This window comes from Ictidomys tridecemlineatus, chromosome 9, assembly GCF_052094955.1.
Source record: "Ictidomys tridecemlineatus isolate mIctTri1 chromosome 9, mIctTri1.hap1, whole genome shotgun sequence".
Lineage (NCBI taxonomy): Eukaryota > Metazoa > Chordata > Mammalia > Rodentia > Sciuridae > Ictidomys > Ictidomys tridecemlineatus.
This window is the reverse complement of record NC_135485.1, coordinates 31160850-31177235: the sequence shown is the minus strand read 5'-3', so window position 1 is coordinate 31177235 and position 16386 is coordinate 31160850. Positions and strand designations below refer to the sequence as shown.

Genomic DNA, 16386 nt, shown 5'->3' with positions numbered 1-16386 from the left:
CTAAATGAACTTACCAAGAATCTTTTTTCTAACATCTATCCTTCATGTTAGTATTAATTCTGTACTATTGCTCTTAGTCATACTCCATTTCCAATACTAATGTCCCTTTCTTCCCAAATTCAGTTTCTATTCTCTCAGTTATTTGTGAGAAGTTAGTTTTCATTTAATCTAGTGACAAATGTTTACTTATTATAAACATTTGATCCCTTAAAACGCCCTGAGATCTGTAGGTCTTTCTCTTCATCTTCTTTTTTTGCAAACTTTGTAATAAGGCACTTTAAAGTAGAAGTTATCTGTTAGGAACAAATAGAGAAAGGAGACTATAAACTCCTATTTGATTAAGGAGACTATCAATTTCTTTTGGCAAATTAACAATATATTTCTTATCTATCTCTAGTATGAGCAAAGCATATTCTCTTGTAAATCATTTCCAGTTCTTTAAAAATGTCTTCTGTCTCCGTGTTTCCCATTTCTTCCTTCTTATATAATTATGTTTGTGTGAATTTAAAACTATTTTCCTAGATCAGATACTGTTATTTATATTGTATCCTTCGAATATGAAGGTGATGGTTTTCCTCCATTCACAAGATTTAAATTCTTGCTCTTATCTGTGCAGAGGATTAATTGTGATACACCATGCATATTGGTACCCTGGACTCAAATTTCTGCTCTCTGATGATAAGCAAAGAGCCAGGGATGGAGATTGCCCGGAGCATAACAGCATAAAATTCTTTGTAGCTAAAGTCAATTCAATAAAATACCAGTGTCTATAGTAACCTCTCCTGGTAGCCTAGGGGAAGGGGAAAGGCCAAGAGTAAGATGAATTTCATTGTGTGCTTCTGTGCTCATTTAATTGAGGTTCTATAAATTCTTATATTGAGCCATTCATTATCACTGTTCAGGAACCCAGGCATTAGTGTTTATGGAATTTACTGAATACACACACACACACACACACACACACTCAGACACACACAGAGAAGGGATTGTACTCATAGGTGCTTTACCACTGAATTATATCCCCAGCTCTTTTTTTTCTTTTTTAGCACCAGGGATTGAACATAGGGGCACTCAACCACTGAGCCACATCCCTAGCCCTATTTTGTATTTTATTTAGAGAAAGGGTCTCACCAAGATGCTTAGTGCCTCACTTTTGCTGAGGCTGGCTTTGAACTCAAATCTTCCTGCCTCAGCCTCCCGAGCTGCTGGAATTACAGGAATGCACCACTGCACCTACACCTGGTTTATTTTTCATTCTAAGACAGTGTCTCACTAAGTTGCTTAGGGCCTTGAACGTGCAATCCTCCTGCCTCAGCCTCCCAAGCTGCTAGTATTACAGGAATGCAGCACCAAATCTAGCTAAATATATTTTTAATAGTAAACATTTATAGAAACACTTACTTAGATTCTTCTTAATGCCAAGAGGCTGTCATGGTTTAATCAAAACAAAACGTCTCCATGGTGGATGAAAAGGGGTTGTGCAGTACATTTTGGAGACATATGTTTCACTGAGTAAGAGCTTATACTCTAGAGTAAGAGTGCCTTGTTCAAATTTTCCCTTTGTCCTTTAATAGCTATGTGAACCTTGGAAAATAACTCTTCTGGCCTCAGTTTCTTCTGGAATAAAATGGTGACACACAGCCTTTTTGAGGAAAAATTGTGTTATATATTGAGACCAAATTGGGTTAGTGTTTGTAAGTTACTTAGTATAGACCCTGAAAATCTAATTTTCTTTTTTTCTTTCCATGACTCATTAAACAGATTCTTATTAAGTATCTTCTACATGATGAGACTGGAAATAATTCACAGCATAGCCACAAAGACGGATCTTATGGCGCATTCAAGGAGGAATCTTGGCCTCTGAAGAAAGACTTTGAAAAGTGACAAGATGAAGGAGGTAGGAATGGGCAATGTGTAGAGCAGGGAACATCTTCCAGGCACAGGGAATACCATCAGCAAAGGCACCAAAGCTTGGAAGTACCTGCTGCTTGCCAGTGAGTGATCATCGTGGGGTGAGTGAGTGGGAGAGGGGAGAAGACCCTCTTCCTTTCTTGGTGAACTTCCCTTTTGTGGGTTGGGAGCTGGAATCTGCAGGGAGGCCAACATTTCTGCTCTGTCTTCTGGCTGCTAGGGCATGGGCACATAACCTTGGCTCAGCCACTCAAGTACTTGTGCCTGTGACCTTGATTAGGGCAGGGATGAGGCTAAGCTGCAGAGGTTCAGTGACCAAAGAAAGTGGCCAGTATCGTACCATTGCTGGCATATTGTGCTGGCATGGTCTTTTCTGTGTTATTTGCTGCCAGCCTTCCATGGATCCTGATCCCATTCCCAACCTGATTCTCCATCTTTGTGTTAATGCAGTGAGCTACCTGACAACCATCCCATATTTTTAATTTTGTTTAGTTTTCTGTTTACCTTAATGAGAGTTCCTTCTGTTTGTAACCAAGAGCTGTCTCAAACAATAGACAATTTAATTGTTTTGGTTCACTATGTGTATTTCCTAAATTTTGTTCCATGAATATGAAGTACTTGGGTGACAAAACACTTTTTATTTAATGTAAAATCAAGTTTAATTGTGAATAGAATTTTTTTTGAGAATTTTTTTATATATTTATTTATTTTTTTAAGTTTTTGGTGGACAGAACATCTTTATTTTATTTTTATGTGGTCCTGAGGATTGAACGCAGTCCTGCATGCATGCCAGGCAAGTGCGCTACTGCTTGAGCCACATCCCCAACCCGAAAATTTTAAAAAATTAAAATTTACCTAAAATGTTAAAAGAAGGTCCATATAGAGCTCTAGTGGTCATCATTTTAAGGTTATACATATTGTGTGCTCACCTACGAGCCAGGCACATTGTTATATGTACTATTTCACATACTCTGGCAAAAACATTAACATGTTCATGCTTTGATTATCATTATTTCAGAGGAGAAAACCGAGGTGGGAGAGGTTAAGTCACTTGCCCAGAACTACTCTCCCAGGTGGAGAGTGGTGCAGCCGGGATTTAAACCTGGATATCCAGAACTCGGCATCCACATCATCACAGAGGAGCTGATGACCACCTTTCCCTGAGGAGTTGAAGGAGCTTTTGAGAAAGAGGTGATAGCTGAACTAGACTTTCAAGAGTAAGTCGGATTTCTCCAGATAAAGAAGATGTAATCATGTTAGTTCAGTTGAAGAAGGGTATGTGCAAGGGTAGGGACAGAAAAGGCCATTCTGTGTCCCACATAGGCTCACAGCATGGGCTTCTGGGACATAGGGTGTTGGGGGGCATACCAAGAGGTATGGGTTTGGGAAGGGGTGGCTGCAAGAGGGGTTGGTAGCAACAGTCCAAATGTGGACTTGAAATGGAGTGGTAGTTGGCTCTGTGAGTCCTTAGATTGAACAGTTGAGATTTTGTCTTTAGGCAGCTGGGAGTTGTGGGGCCGGAGCTGAGGGAGGAAAATGATGTCAGGGGCATTTCTTTTATAAGGATCACTGTGGCAGCAGTATGGGGATAGGGCTTGAAGTGGGTGTGATGAGTGTCACCAAGATCAGTTAGCAGTATCCTGAAATACTGCATGAAAGCCCATGAGGCCGGTGGAATGGGGACAGAGAGGGGCACCAGATTTGAGAGGCATTGTTGAGGTGGGAGCAAAGTGCTGGATGACTAATCTGAAGCGGGTGGCTGAGGAGGAAGGGAGAATGGAGGATGACTGAGATTTCTAGTTTAGAAACCTGAGTAATTGTTGATGTCATTAACTGAAATAGGATTGGGAGGAAGGAAAGCATCCTACACAGGGCCTGCCAGAAACTTACATATTATTTCATTTAGTCCTAAACAAACCCACAACATAAAGACTCATAACATGCCCATTTTATAGATAAAAAAGGTTCGGTTTCTTGCCCAAGTCTTTCCTACATAGGTTATGTAACTTAATCCTCACAATTACCTTGTGAGGAGCTACTCTGTTATCCTTATTTTGCCCACAGGCAAAGTAAGGCCAGGGGAATGTGAAGTAACTAAAGGAAGATACAGCATATTTGGTGGCATAACTGGGATTTGAACCTAGGCAGTTGGCCTGGAGGTTGTGTTCTTTAACACTCTACACAGAAAAACTCAAATGTGGAGACACTGATTATGATTTCTGTCTCATAGAAGAAAGTGGAGTGTTGTAACTTAAACTAAGGTCTTAACTCCAAAGCTTCTATTCTTTCCATGATAATATTCTATATTCTGATAATAATTTCAACTTAGAAAAATAGGACCAAAGCTCAGGGAGATACAGACCATGGAAAGATGGCATTTTGCATGGGATACTGTAGCATGAGAAGAGGGTAAAACTTTATAAAGGACCAGAGCGGCATGGTCCAAAACAAGCTTCTGGCATACTGGAAGTGTTTTTTATTTGTCCTGTCCAATACAGCAGTCATCAGCCCTTGGGGCTATTGAGCACTTGAAATGTGACTATTGTGACTGAGGAACTGAAATGTTAATCCTGAGCTATTTTAATGAATTTCAATGTATAGATAGCATATGTGGCTGGTGACTACCATATCCCACAGTTTGGGACTAAAGAAAACAACCAGGCCCAGAGCAGTCACTGAAGGAAAAACCTGACTGGTACTCCTGAAAAATCACTAGATATTCGATTGTCTTCTTGATATGTGTTGGTTAGGCTAGTTCTAAGTTTGGGGATGATGTTATCTTTCTGTCACTGTGACAAAATACCTGAGGTAAACAAGTTAAAAGGAGGAAAAAATTATTTTGGCTCATGGTTTCCAAAGTTTCAGTTTGTCCACTTGGAAGCACAAGGTGGAGGAAAGCTGTTCACTTTATAATACCAGGAAGCAAAGAGAAGAGAGGTCTGAGGTTGCAATACACTCTTCAAGGACACGCCCCCTAATGACCTACTTGCTCCAACTAAGTCCCATCTCCTGAAGTTTCTACCACCTCCCATAGTACCAGCAGTCAGGGACCTTGAACACATGAGCTTTGGGGGGACACTTAAGATCCAAACCATAACAAGGATCTTAACTCATTAGTTAGCAGGGCTTCTTTCCTAATGTAGAACACAACATTTTTATCAACTTTTTTGGTTTAGAAAAAGGGGAAGGAAGTTACAACACTCCACTTTCTTCTATGAGACAGAAATCATAATCAGTGTCTCCACATTTGTGTTTTTCTGTGTAGAGTGTTAAAGAACACAACCTCCAGGCCAACTGCCTGGGTTCAAATCCCAGTTATGCCACCAAATATGTTGTCCCTTCCTTTAGTTACTTCCCATTCCCCTGCCTTACTTTGCCTGTGGGCAAAATAAGGATAACAGAGTTCCTCTCTCACAAGGTAATTGTGAGGATTAAGTTACATAACCCATAAAAAACCGCTTAGCCAGTCTCTAGCACATGCTAAACACTTAGGAAAAGTTAGGTATTCTATAATCAGTACCTTGTGATGAGCTTGTACATTGCACCTCTGTGTTTTGACATTCACTCAACTCTATTTTTGCTGTAGCAGGTATTCTCCCAGATCTCTAAATGTCAGAACATTCCAAAAAGAAATACACATTCAAGATAAAAAGGTAGACTTCTGAAGTTACTATTTAGATATTATCTTATTGTAGCTATTGTGTTGTGAAGCTATCTCTTTGTATTTCCTTTTTTAAAAAAATTTGCAAGCATTAAAATTTTTTTTTAGCTGTTGACAGTTTTATTCATTTAGTTATATGTGGTGCTGAGACTCGAACTCAGTGTCTCATGCTTACTAGGCAAGTGCTCTACCACTGAGCCGCAACCACAGTCCTCCTTTTGATTTCTATATTGTGAAAAGTATTTTAAATTTTAACAAAAGCAAACCATGACCCTGATGTTTTGTTGTGATCATTAAAACTCCCTTGAATTAACTAACCTCAAATAGTTCACATACTCCACAAGCAAATAAAAATACTAGAGGTTCTAATGTTGGCACAAAAGATTTCTTCATGTCTTACAGTTCACGCCACTTTGAGATACTAATTGCCTAGTCTGACATTATGAGATGTAGTTGGATAGGTTGTTGATCAAGGAGTATTTAAAGACTAATGACTTTAAATTAGGGACAAGTAATAGGATCCCCTTTGTGGCTACCAATCTTGTACTTTTTAACAAAATTAAAAATGGATCGAAAAATAGCATTATAACATATACTCTTGAATATATGTTATCTATTGGGGCAGAGTCCCTGCACCCCAGAATGGGCCTAACTAGTTTGTGATCCATGGGCCATTCGAATTTCGAGAAATCTGGGTTCAAGTGCCATTGCTGACTCTGACTTAAGTGAGGGAAAAGGCATTCATATATCACTGGGCAACAGAGAGGCAAACGTTGCCTGTAAAATCTCCGCGTTGATCTGGACTTGATTCTAGAAGAGTCACTGAAGTCTCCTTCCCAGTAAAATTCCTTGACTGTCTCCCCACCCCCTACCCCAGGAGGTTGAGGAGGACCTTTGGCCTTCAGGGACTGGAGACATGATTTTTGTGTGCTATTCGCAGCGTTTGCTTTCATACCTTCTAAAACATGCTCTTAGCATATTCTTGGAATATTTCATTTCCTTAGAAAACAATTCATGGGGTGAGTCAGCACTCAGGGAAAAACCCACTCACAATAGCGATCCAAATTGCCTGAGATGGAGAAACGGGAAATGATTTTCTTGGTGGAGTTGGAGGACGAGGTTCAGAGACACCGATTACTTATCTATACAGTGGAGCCAGGCCGGCTAGGGGACTGCTGCCTACGTAGCAGGGCACAGAGGTACACCAGGGCGTCCTCCCATCCTGCCTTCGGACATAAACTCTCCTTCCAGGGAGAAAGAAAATAGGGGTGGGAAGCGGACGAAGGAAGGAAGCGAAGGAAGGTTAAAAGTCGGCCCTGCAGCCCCCGCCCGTCCTTTCTGGAAATCATTAAGGGAATTTCCTTCTGCAGCCGCAGAACCCTCGGTGGCCGTCTCCACGTCACTCTCCAGGGCATCTAGGGATTTTGCTGGTCCAGGAGGCGACTTCCCGACCTCGCCGGCAGATCCCCTGGGGTATGCAGAACGTCGCCCTCTGCCCGGGACCTAGCCTGGCGTGCAGCGCAGCGGCGGGAGCGGGGCGCGGAAGCGTTTCCTGCAGGAGCGCGGCGGCAGTGCCCGTTTCCGGAAGGCTGATTGCATCAGGTGTGGAGCAGGGCGCCTCCTCGGCCCAACCTGGCGGCCATTGCGCCTGCGCGCGTGGCCCCGCCCCACCGCCGAGCACTCCACCGCGGGTTTTCCTCGGGGTCCAGAGGAGAGCGATCCTTAGAGGGGCGGGCGATGTTCCGTGCCCCGGGACCACCGAGAGTAGCGGGTGGCAGGGCGGGGCTCCGGGAATCTGTGGTGTCTGGGGGAATAAAGTGCGGGTAGAAGGGGGCTCGCCTGGAAGCCCGCCGATCTCTGCTACTGACTCTTGGCGTGGTGGGGCCAATTTCCTCTCTGGGCCTGAAGAACGCGGACTAGAACCACGAGGCTTTCCGTGTAGTCAGTTTTTCCCAGGTGGCTAAGTGAACTGTGGCTCTCGATGGTCCATGGATCACAGACTCGTTAGGCCCATTCTGGGGTGCAGGGACTCTGCCCCAAGAATGAGCACTTTCATGGATTCTGGGGCTTTTTCTGTGCCTGTACTATTTTGTTGTTGTTGTAGAAGGAGCAACATGATTGTTGGCTTCCAGCTGCTTCTGAGGGAAGTAATTGTTCATAGAAGTGCAGGATGCAAAGCCCCCTCTTTCACAAGGCAGCCCCTTCATTCCACACAGCCCCGCTGGAGTCTGCACCAGGGCCCCCCCTTTACACTGTTAGCATCGTGTGCATTTCCCTTTTAGTAAGGTCCTTGTTTGAGGGGACAATTTACAGTGACGATTTGATGGGTGTGGATCACCCTGCTGGACTGTAAACACCATGAAGACAGGGGTTCTGGCTTTTTAATTCACTTTTATCCCCAGGCCTAATAGAAGTCCCTGTGGCCCCTCAATAAATTTATGATGGACTGAAATAATGCCCCTCTTCATTGTACAGTGCCTGCATATGAATAAGGAAGAATGGGGTATGAGTTTGTTACTCCAGGAAAGACTGCATTATGTAGGTTTGGGGAAGAGGATGGAAAGGAGCCTATACTTTATAGTTACAATTAGTTTACTTTTTTGGGGGGAGGGGGATGGGAAGTGCCAGGGATTGAACTCAGGGACATTCGACCACTGAGCCACATCCACAGTCCTATTTTATATTTTATTTAGAGACACGGTCTCACTGAGTTGCTTAGCACTTCTCTGTTGCTGAGACTGGCTTTGGACTCCAGATCCTACTGTTGGGATTACAGGCTTGCGCCCATATGCTGGGTTTACAATTAATTTACCTTTAGGATTTTTCTTTTTAAGGAGATGGTAAGTTGAGATCTCTGTGTGTATATATAGAGTTCTCAAGGTGTGGCCTCAGACTAGCAGCACCTGCATCACCTGGGTACTTGTTAGATGCACAGATGCTTGCTATCAACCGCAGACGGATCCAGCAATCTATTTCAGAAGCCCTCCTGGGACCGAGCAGTGTTTCCCACTTAACTGGGTATCTACCTTATCAGGGCCTTGCTTCTCGACTTCCTCAGCAGTTGTAGTTAATTCACTGAGAGTGGAAGTAAAATTATGCCTTTCCTTCCTGCAGGTGTTTCTCTCCCCTGGCCTCATCTTGCTGTGATTTTTGATTTTCGGATGGAGGAATGATATGTGAGTCTGTGTGTGTGTGTGTGTGTGTGTGTGTGTGTGTGTGTGTGTGTGTGTGAGAGAGAGAGAGAGAGAGAGAGAGAGAGAGAGAGAGAGAGAGAGAGAGACCGGAGGGGGGGGGTAGGGTATGCCTGGAGGTAGAGATGAGGAGCAGAAGGAAGGAGAAGGTCTCGCCTACTAACTTTTGGCTAGCCTGGGTGGGTGTGGGCTGCTCTCATCTGGGGACATTTTCCCATTGTAAGGCGATGCAGACATGTGGGAGAAAAGCCAGGGATAAGGTTACCCAACTGCCTTTTGGTGCAGACAGACGCCAGGCCACACGGAGAGGATACCCGGGCTGCACCGCGATCCCAGCCTTACCCTGGCACCCACTGCCTCCCTGCGGTCTTCTTGGCGATTGGGGGAGCTTGCGAGCAGAAGGCCCCGCAGCCTCCACCTGCAGGGGTCGCCCTGGGAGCGCCACCCGCCCACTACCGTCACCGCCCCCAGCCCCGCCTTTCTCGGTTCGGGCCCCAGCTCCGCCAGGCCCCTCCAAGCCTCTCCTCGCGCAGCCGCTTCCAAAGCCTGGAGAAGTGGAATCTCGCCGGCGCCGCTCCCTGCGCGGGACTCGCGGAGCGGCACTGGGCATGCTCAGTCGCCCGAGTCTGTGCTGGTCTCAAGTAGGAAGCTCGTGCGCTGCGCCCGCAGCTGATCCCGGCGCTCCGGGGAGGGCGAGACTGGAGCAGAGCCGCCGGGCGCCCCAGCCGAGCGCCGCGCGCACAGCTGGTGAGCCCGCTTTCCTCTTTGCCTTTGCTCCGGACTTGGGGGTAGGGTGGGGGGTGGCGGGAGTGCTGGGGAGAGACCCGGGCAGCGGCGGGCGTCTAGTGGCTGCACGTACCCCCTGCGGCTGCTCCTCTCCTCCTGGCCCCTGGGCTACGCGGTCACTGCCACCCGCCCAGCCGCAGCCACAGCTGCAGCAGCTGCCGCCGCATCTGCAGCGGACACCCGCTGCGGAGTCCCGTGCGCCCTGCGCCCGCGCTGCAGGGCGGGTGGCAGGGCGACTGCGGGCTCACTCCTTGACTTCCATCCCTCCTGCCACCGGCGCCCTCTTTCCCTCATCAGCTTAGGCTTGGCAGGGCCTGGGGCAGGGGAGATGGGGCTCGATCGGGTTCGCCCGGGTGGGGACTGCGGAGGGGAAAAGTGAGGGTGGGCGCGGGCGGCGAAGAGCGCACACCCCCTTGCCCTAGCACCCGCCTCCGCTGTGCGGCTGGGCTCTTCGCCCTGGCGCCAGCGCGCTCCTGCCGGGAGTTGGAGACAGGGCTGGCTTCTCTGGGGTTCAGAGACCAGACGCGGAGAGAGGAAAGGGGGGAAAAGTTCATTTCCCCCCTCGAAGGCGGAGAGAGCCTATTAACTAGAAAATGGCTGTGCGAAGGGGGCCGAATCAGGGAAGCTGGCCACATGGGTCCCGAGAAAGCCCCTGCTGCCCGCCGGGCGGAATGGAGGGTTGAAAGCCAGAAATGACATCTGTGCTACGAAAAATCTTAGAGCTGGAAGGAGGGAGGGATGCGAGGTCCGGTAGAAACAATAAGAAGTGGTTTCACCTGGGTGAAGAGTTCTAGAACCCAGGGGTCCGTGGTCAAGGGCCGAGGGAGCGTGGGAGTTGAATTTTAAAAGAGAAATTGTCTGGACATATCAGACTTAGAATTGGGGCCGTTTTGTAGTCAAGTTCTGCGCAGTTTTTGAGCCACGAACTGTCAGAGATGTTTTTGGATGGATTGAGTAGTTGGAGAGGGCCGAAATTGAGAGAATTAGGTCGGTGTCAGAAGCTAGGATGGGACTGGGCTCTTCTAAGGGATAGTTTTAAGAAGTCCTTCAGTCATTGGTTTCACATTGTGCCTGATGATTTAAGTGAAATAACTAAAGGGATCATCATAAATTGATATCAGCAGTGGTGCGTGAATTCCAAGAAATGAGGAAACTTTTGTGAGACCAGCATTGTTTTGTCATTTGCTTTCTTTTCTCACTGATTTAAGAACAAACAGCAGCATCTGATGTATTTCTGGGTTTTACTCTCTTCAGTCTTTGCTTTTTAAAAAATTCCTTGTCATGGATTTATATTTCAGATCTTGTCCTTATCATGGATTTATATTTCAGATCTTATCCTTAATTGGCCATATTAATTAGAGCATCTGATTTTGTGTGGCCAGCCTTTCAGGAGCAGACAGAACCCTGGAAGGGGGCTTTCTTTATGAACTTAGGTAGCAGGCTTTGCCCTTTTCAATTTGTAACTTGAAAGCAGTATTTGTTCAACACTTGTTTTCAGAACTTGCAGAATCCTAGAAATGGCATCATCTTGAAAGGATGGTGCTTGTCATGAGGGACTCTCCAGGCTGGGGGCAATGCTGAGAGAAGACAGAGGCATTCCAGGAGGTGAGAGGGACACACCACAGGTGCAAGATTTCTGTCAAGATCCTGTCCCTTTGTCATTGATGTGCCAGGTGACTCTTCATAAACTGAGAATGTAATTATGGCCCAAGATATTTGTATAGAGCCTTCGAGAAGGGATCTTTAGGTTGAGACCTTTTTCCAGGGAAGGTACTTATGTGTTATACTTTTACTCCCTTTTCAAATGGATCCCTTTAACTAAATAATTCACCTCTAAGGAGCCAGCAGGATTCCGCTTTCTGAAACTTTAATGAAGTGGTAGTTGAAAAGCTTGATGAGCTAAAATGTAACAGTAGCATTTTACACTTGCTGGAGTAATGTGAATGTTGACGGCAACATTATTTGAGAAAAGACTATTAAATATTACCAAAATCTACATATGCGAGCATGCAGTATTTAAAAACTGTTACTTTTTATGTCATGTTTCAACTTTTTTTTTTATGACTCTTTTTTTCCTGCCAACAGAGAAACAAGGGGAAACAAACATTGAACTGTTTTTCTGTTACAGCAGGAATTAATACTTGAAAGCCTTGCGGTGCTATCAATGTTATGTTGATTATCCTGGTTACTGGATAATCTAAATTTATCTTTTAAGAAAAATGGAAGATTATGTCTCTCTACTTTTTTTCAGTTACACTTTTAAAATAGTACCCTTATAACATCTTAAGTTTTTTAGAGGTGTAGGACAAACTCTTAGGAAAATATTGTAATAAGTTATTACTAGTTATGTGGATAATACTTATTTTCCTACGCTGAGGAAAGTAATTTGTTCTGTGCTATTATGTGTCAAGATTGATATTAAGCTTTTTACATATACTGTCATCTTTTGTAAACGTCTTTGCATAACAGTCAGCTGCCTAAGCAAATCCCTTCTAAGGGTGGATAATCTTGATACCAAGCAATCTAACTTTAATGTTTTATCTCATACAATATTTTCAATGGATTCCATTATTATTCGCTAAGCATTCTCTGCAAAACATCTTTGATTTGTTTTTTAGGGTGAGATTTGATTAGAACAGCATGTCTTCAGAACGATTAGAATGTTTTCAGATGCCTCCATCCATATATTAAAACTGTTTTGTGTTCATTTACTTTCAGCAGTGTTGTACTACTAATAAATGAAATCAAATGTAGGGAAGATAAACCCAAATGGCCCATTTTAATTTTAATGTGTTATTAGTGCATATTCTGCATATTTGATACATGTCGAGGGCATGTCTCTCAGCTGAAGTGGCTTGTCAGAGCGGCAGAGCGATAGACTCTATATTTAAGGGTCTAGGGGGATTTGATAGAAAGACCACCAACCAGGGACTCTGAAGACTTATCTCCTGGGTTCTGTTCCTCTGTTACTTTAATTCACTGTGTGACCTTGGAAAAATCAGTTTACTTCTCTGGGTCTCACTTTTCCCATTTGTTGAATGACAGCATGTAGTAGGTCAGTGCAGAGGTTTGTGGTGCAGATCTTTGTGATGGAGGATTTCATTTAGTGCCTTAGGTGAAGCTCATTTTGTGTTTCCATGAGCCTGGCCTGTTGCTCCTTTGTCTATTACCCTTCCTTTTTGGGCCAATTCCTATCTCCCTTTTACTTTTCATTTAGTATATACAATGGTTGTCATAAAATTGTGTGGCCCTGCCATTCTAGATAGGAGATAAGGTAATGATTAGATTTGGGTAAAGTGCATTTAGACATTGGAGACTTTTATTGCACTTTCTGAGGGAGACTTCCGGCTTTGGGGCTTCTAGATAGTCTGAGAAGGGAGCTGCTTGGGCTACAGAGCAGGGCATACTGTGCCTTGGTTGCTGGGCCCACCTGAGTCCATTTTTAGTAATCCTTTCCCATGTCCCTTTGTCTTCTACCCTTGATTAGCAGTGCAGTCCTTGGTTCTGGAATAAGTTCTCATTGTCATTTAATGTTAGCACAGTGGCTGAAGTGGACAGATACCTGTACTTGGCTGCAGTAGCAGGAGTGATGGTTGGTGGATTATGTCTGCCTAGTGTCATTAGCTGGATCATGAGCTTTCCCCCTCCTTCTTTGGCTAGCTATGATGATGGGGTAGAGAGCAAAGGAAACGGATCCCATTTGGTGTTTTTAGTGCACTTTGCTTTTTGGATGCTCACAAAAGCTCAGCCTCATTAACATTTAAGCGAGGCAGGTAAGGAGTTAGCCATTTAAATAATCAACAGTGAATAGACAGTGACTCAAGTATCTCTGATCATAACCAGACGCCAGGGTTCCTGGACCCCTGTTAGTAGCTCCAAACACTAGTGGGAGCTATACGAGAGAAAGGTAGGGATAGACAAGTCATCACCGCTTAGTGTGAACCATGAAGCCTGGATCAATTGAAAGGCTTTGGACATCTTTGGGTGTAGAGTTAAGGGAGACGCCTCCTTTCTTATCTTAACTGTTTCCATAATGTTTGAACGTTACCTAGATTTCTCTAATGGACATGAATTACTTTTATAGTCAGGAAAAAAAATCTCACTATATAATTTATTGATTTATAAAATGTACAGATTCATAGGAATACAGATGGGAAGAGGACTTGGGAAAATACGAATGGTATGGAAATGTGGATTACAATTTTTTATTGTTTGTTTTTTATTGACTTGACAGTTGTTGTAAATCAAGTTAATCATTCTGTCCTTTTCCTCTTATGGAAATGTTGCAAAATTGTTTCTGCTAGACAATACCTAAGTATAGCTCTTTTTGAAGAGTAGCTTGACTGGCAGCTATGCTTCAGGAGTGCTTGGGGTAGGAGAAAGGATGGTTTTATTTAGTTATTTTTTTTTAAGTTAACTAAAAAAAAAAAAAAATCATAGTTTTGGAACCGAGCTGTGAAGAGAAATGTGCACTCCAGAGGATGAATTTACAGAGATCCAGAGCATAAAAGGGAATTCTGTTGCAGAAGAAAGCTTGGTGTTGCCTGTGGTATTGAATGTGGCATTTCCAAAATCATGGTCCTACACACCAGATCTTAATTTCCACACAATGTTAAAGCAACTGTGTGTCTAGTGTATGCAAAGCAGAGTGCTAAGCCTGAGGGCCATTGTCTGTTGGTGAAGGTTTCAATTGTCCTTGTCATATGATAATGATAATGATTGCAGTGAATATTTTATTAGAGTTGAAATGAGAAGATGTGTCCTTTTCTCTGAGATTATACTCTTCCGGTTTTGGGGTAAGATTCTTTTATGAAGCGATGGGAATATTTTCATTTGGCAGCTTAATGGTCCATGAAATTGGTAAGTCTGGGAATCTGGCTTGAGATGCAGAGAGGCTGCCCTCAGGATTGAGTTGAGTAGTGGAGGCCAGGCCAAAGTGTGGAGCTTGTGGGTGGGCCGCTGGGGCCCCTGGGCCTTCCAGGAATGTAGAGTCCCAGAGTTGCAAAGGAGCTAATTTCAAAAGTGCCCTGGGAACCAGTGAGTATTTTTGAATTATAGCCCAAGAATGACAAGGAAAGTGCCAAGATGAAAGATGAGGGTCTGAGAGAGCAGAAAGGGCACATGGATGAATTGTGAATTTCGGCAGGCAGGCCTGGAGATGTGTCTTGGCATTTGTTTCTCTGGATGCAAGCCTCTTTCTGCCAAAGCAACTTAGCAATTCAGAGTGATTCTAGGAAATTCTGCAGGAGTCAAGGCTATAGAACCAAGGATTATGTAATAACCTGCTTGGTCTGGGCCTCTCCAATATCATGCCCTCCAGGGTGAGTTTGAGTGGCCAGAGGAAGCTTAAGAATAGTTTGCCCATGAGATGGTTATTTTTCACCTTTAGTTACTGTTGGACGGCAAAGAAAGAGAGGAAACAAAGCAAAACACATTATTTCTGAGTTTCAAATGGTAGCTAAAAAGTAAATAATACTTGAAGAATCTCTGAGTAGTCATTATCACATCTCACTGATCATAATAATAGAAATATGGTTGTAGAGCTTTCACTTTGGCTAAGAGCTTTATAGCTATCTTGCTCTTAATGCTACAAAACACTGGGGTCTCTTCCTATTTTAGAGAGAAGACAACTGAGGTCCTTTTTACTAAAGACTGCATAGTGAACAACAGTGTTTGCCCTGGAACTATAATTAATACAGAAGAGTCCACGGGTTGCCAAGGAGTGGAGGCCAGGCCCAATTGTGGAGCTTGTGGTTGCACTGCTGGGGCCCCTGGGTCTTCCAGGAATAGAGTCCCAGGAGCTGCAACGGAGCTAATTTTGAAAGTGCCCTGGGATGAAGAGCTCACATTTAATAAGGGCCAACTGTACAGGAAACATTTCTCTCTTATTTCCTTACCTCTTTCTTCGACTCCTGTTTTGCAGGTGAGGGAAAACATGCTGTAGCTCAGAAAAGGACCTGGGGGACTTGTCCTGGCCCTAAACGCAGCCTGTGCTCTTGTTCTTTTCACCCCACCACGGATCTTCCTAGGTTCAGCATTGGGGGTACAGAAAGGACATTGAACTTGAATCTGTCCATTCAGTGGTAGAGCCGTTTCCTCTGTGTTGTGGCTCTGGTATGTTGTTTTTCATCTGAATACAACACAAGGAATAGGATCCAAATATAATTTCTAAATCTGCCTAAAAACCAAGAGTTTTGCTGTTGATCTCTGGGCAGACTCCAGTCTAGAATATTTGTGCTAAAACATGGATGGATATGGTTAGTTATCATCTACCAATCATGAGGCAGTGTTAGGAGACAGGTTTCTGATGAGGATTTCAGGGCGGGCCTCCCCAGCAACCCTGTGACTGACTACCTTGAGACTTCAGGCTGCTGAAGTGTTGGTCTGGAGAGAGGACCCCACATGCACGAGGAGGGTGCCTCTCCCTGGGAGCATCCTGCTTGCTCTTGGATGCTGGCTTTATTCTTGTCCTCATTTGATTTCCTTTTTTTGCAGTGCTTGGGATTGAACCCAGGGCCTTGTGCGTGTGAGGCAGCAAGCACTCTACTACCAGAGCTATATCCCCAGCCCCCTCATTCAATTTCTTAAGGAGACTTGGGTTCTGGGCAAGAGTAAGTTGACCTGTGACATTGAGTATCCCGATTTGCTGGGCAGTACTGTTTATGGGTGGAAATGAGTTAGGTTTCTTGAGTGGATTCATGCCTGGGTGCACTAAACCAGTTAAATTATGGACATAGCTATGGTGTGATCAGAACTCTCAGGGGACTTGGAGAGCCATAGGTACCATCGGAAGTACCATTCAGCCTCAGATTCTTCAGTTTATCTGAGCAGAACCTT

The 16386-nt window shown here is 44.4% G+C and overlaps 1 protein-coding gene across 14 annotated transcripts in view; it reads left to right on the top strand.

Moving 5' to 3' along the window:
- Apbb2 (amyloid beta precursor protein binding family B member 2) overlaps positions 1–16386 on the top strand; it is a 388124-nt gene that overhangs the window by 53034 nt on the left and 318704 nt on the right. For 7 of the 14 annotated variants that reach the window (XM_078021229.1, XM_040292509.2, XM_040292515.2 and 4 more), the window contains exon 1: positions 9258–9510. The gene's annotated coding sequence lies outside the window, so the exon portion shown is untranslated. Of the gene's footprint in view, positions 1–1761; positions 1898–2929; positions 3129–6671; positions 7175–9256; positions 9511–16386 lie in introns of those variants that run through there. The other 7 variants (XM_078021234.1, XM_078021231.1, XM_078021232.1 and 4 more) reach the window with 4 other exon arrangements.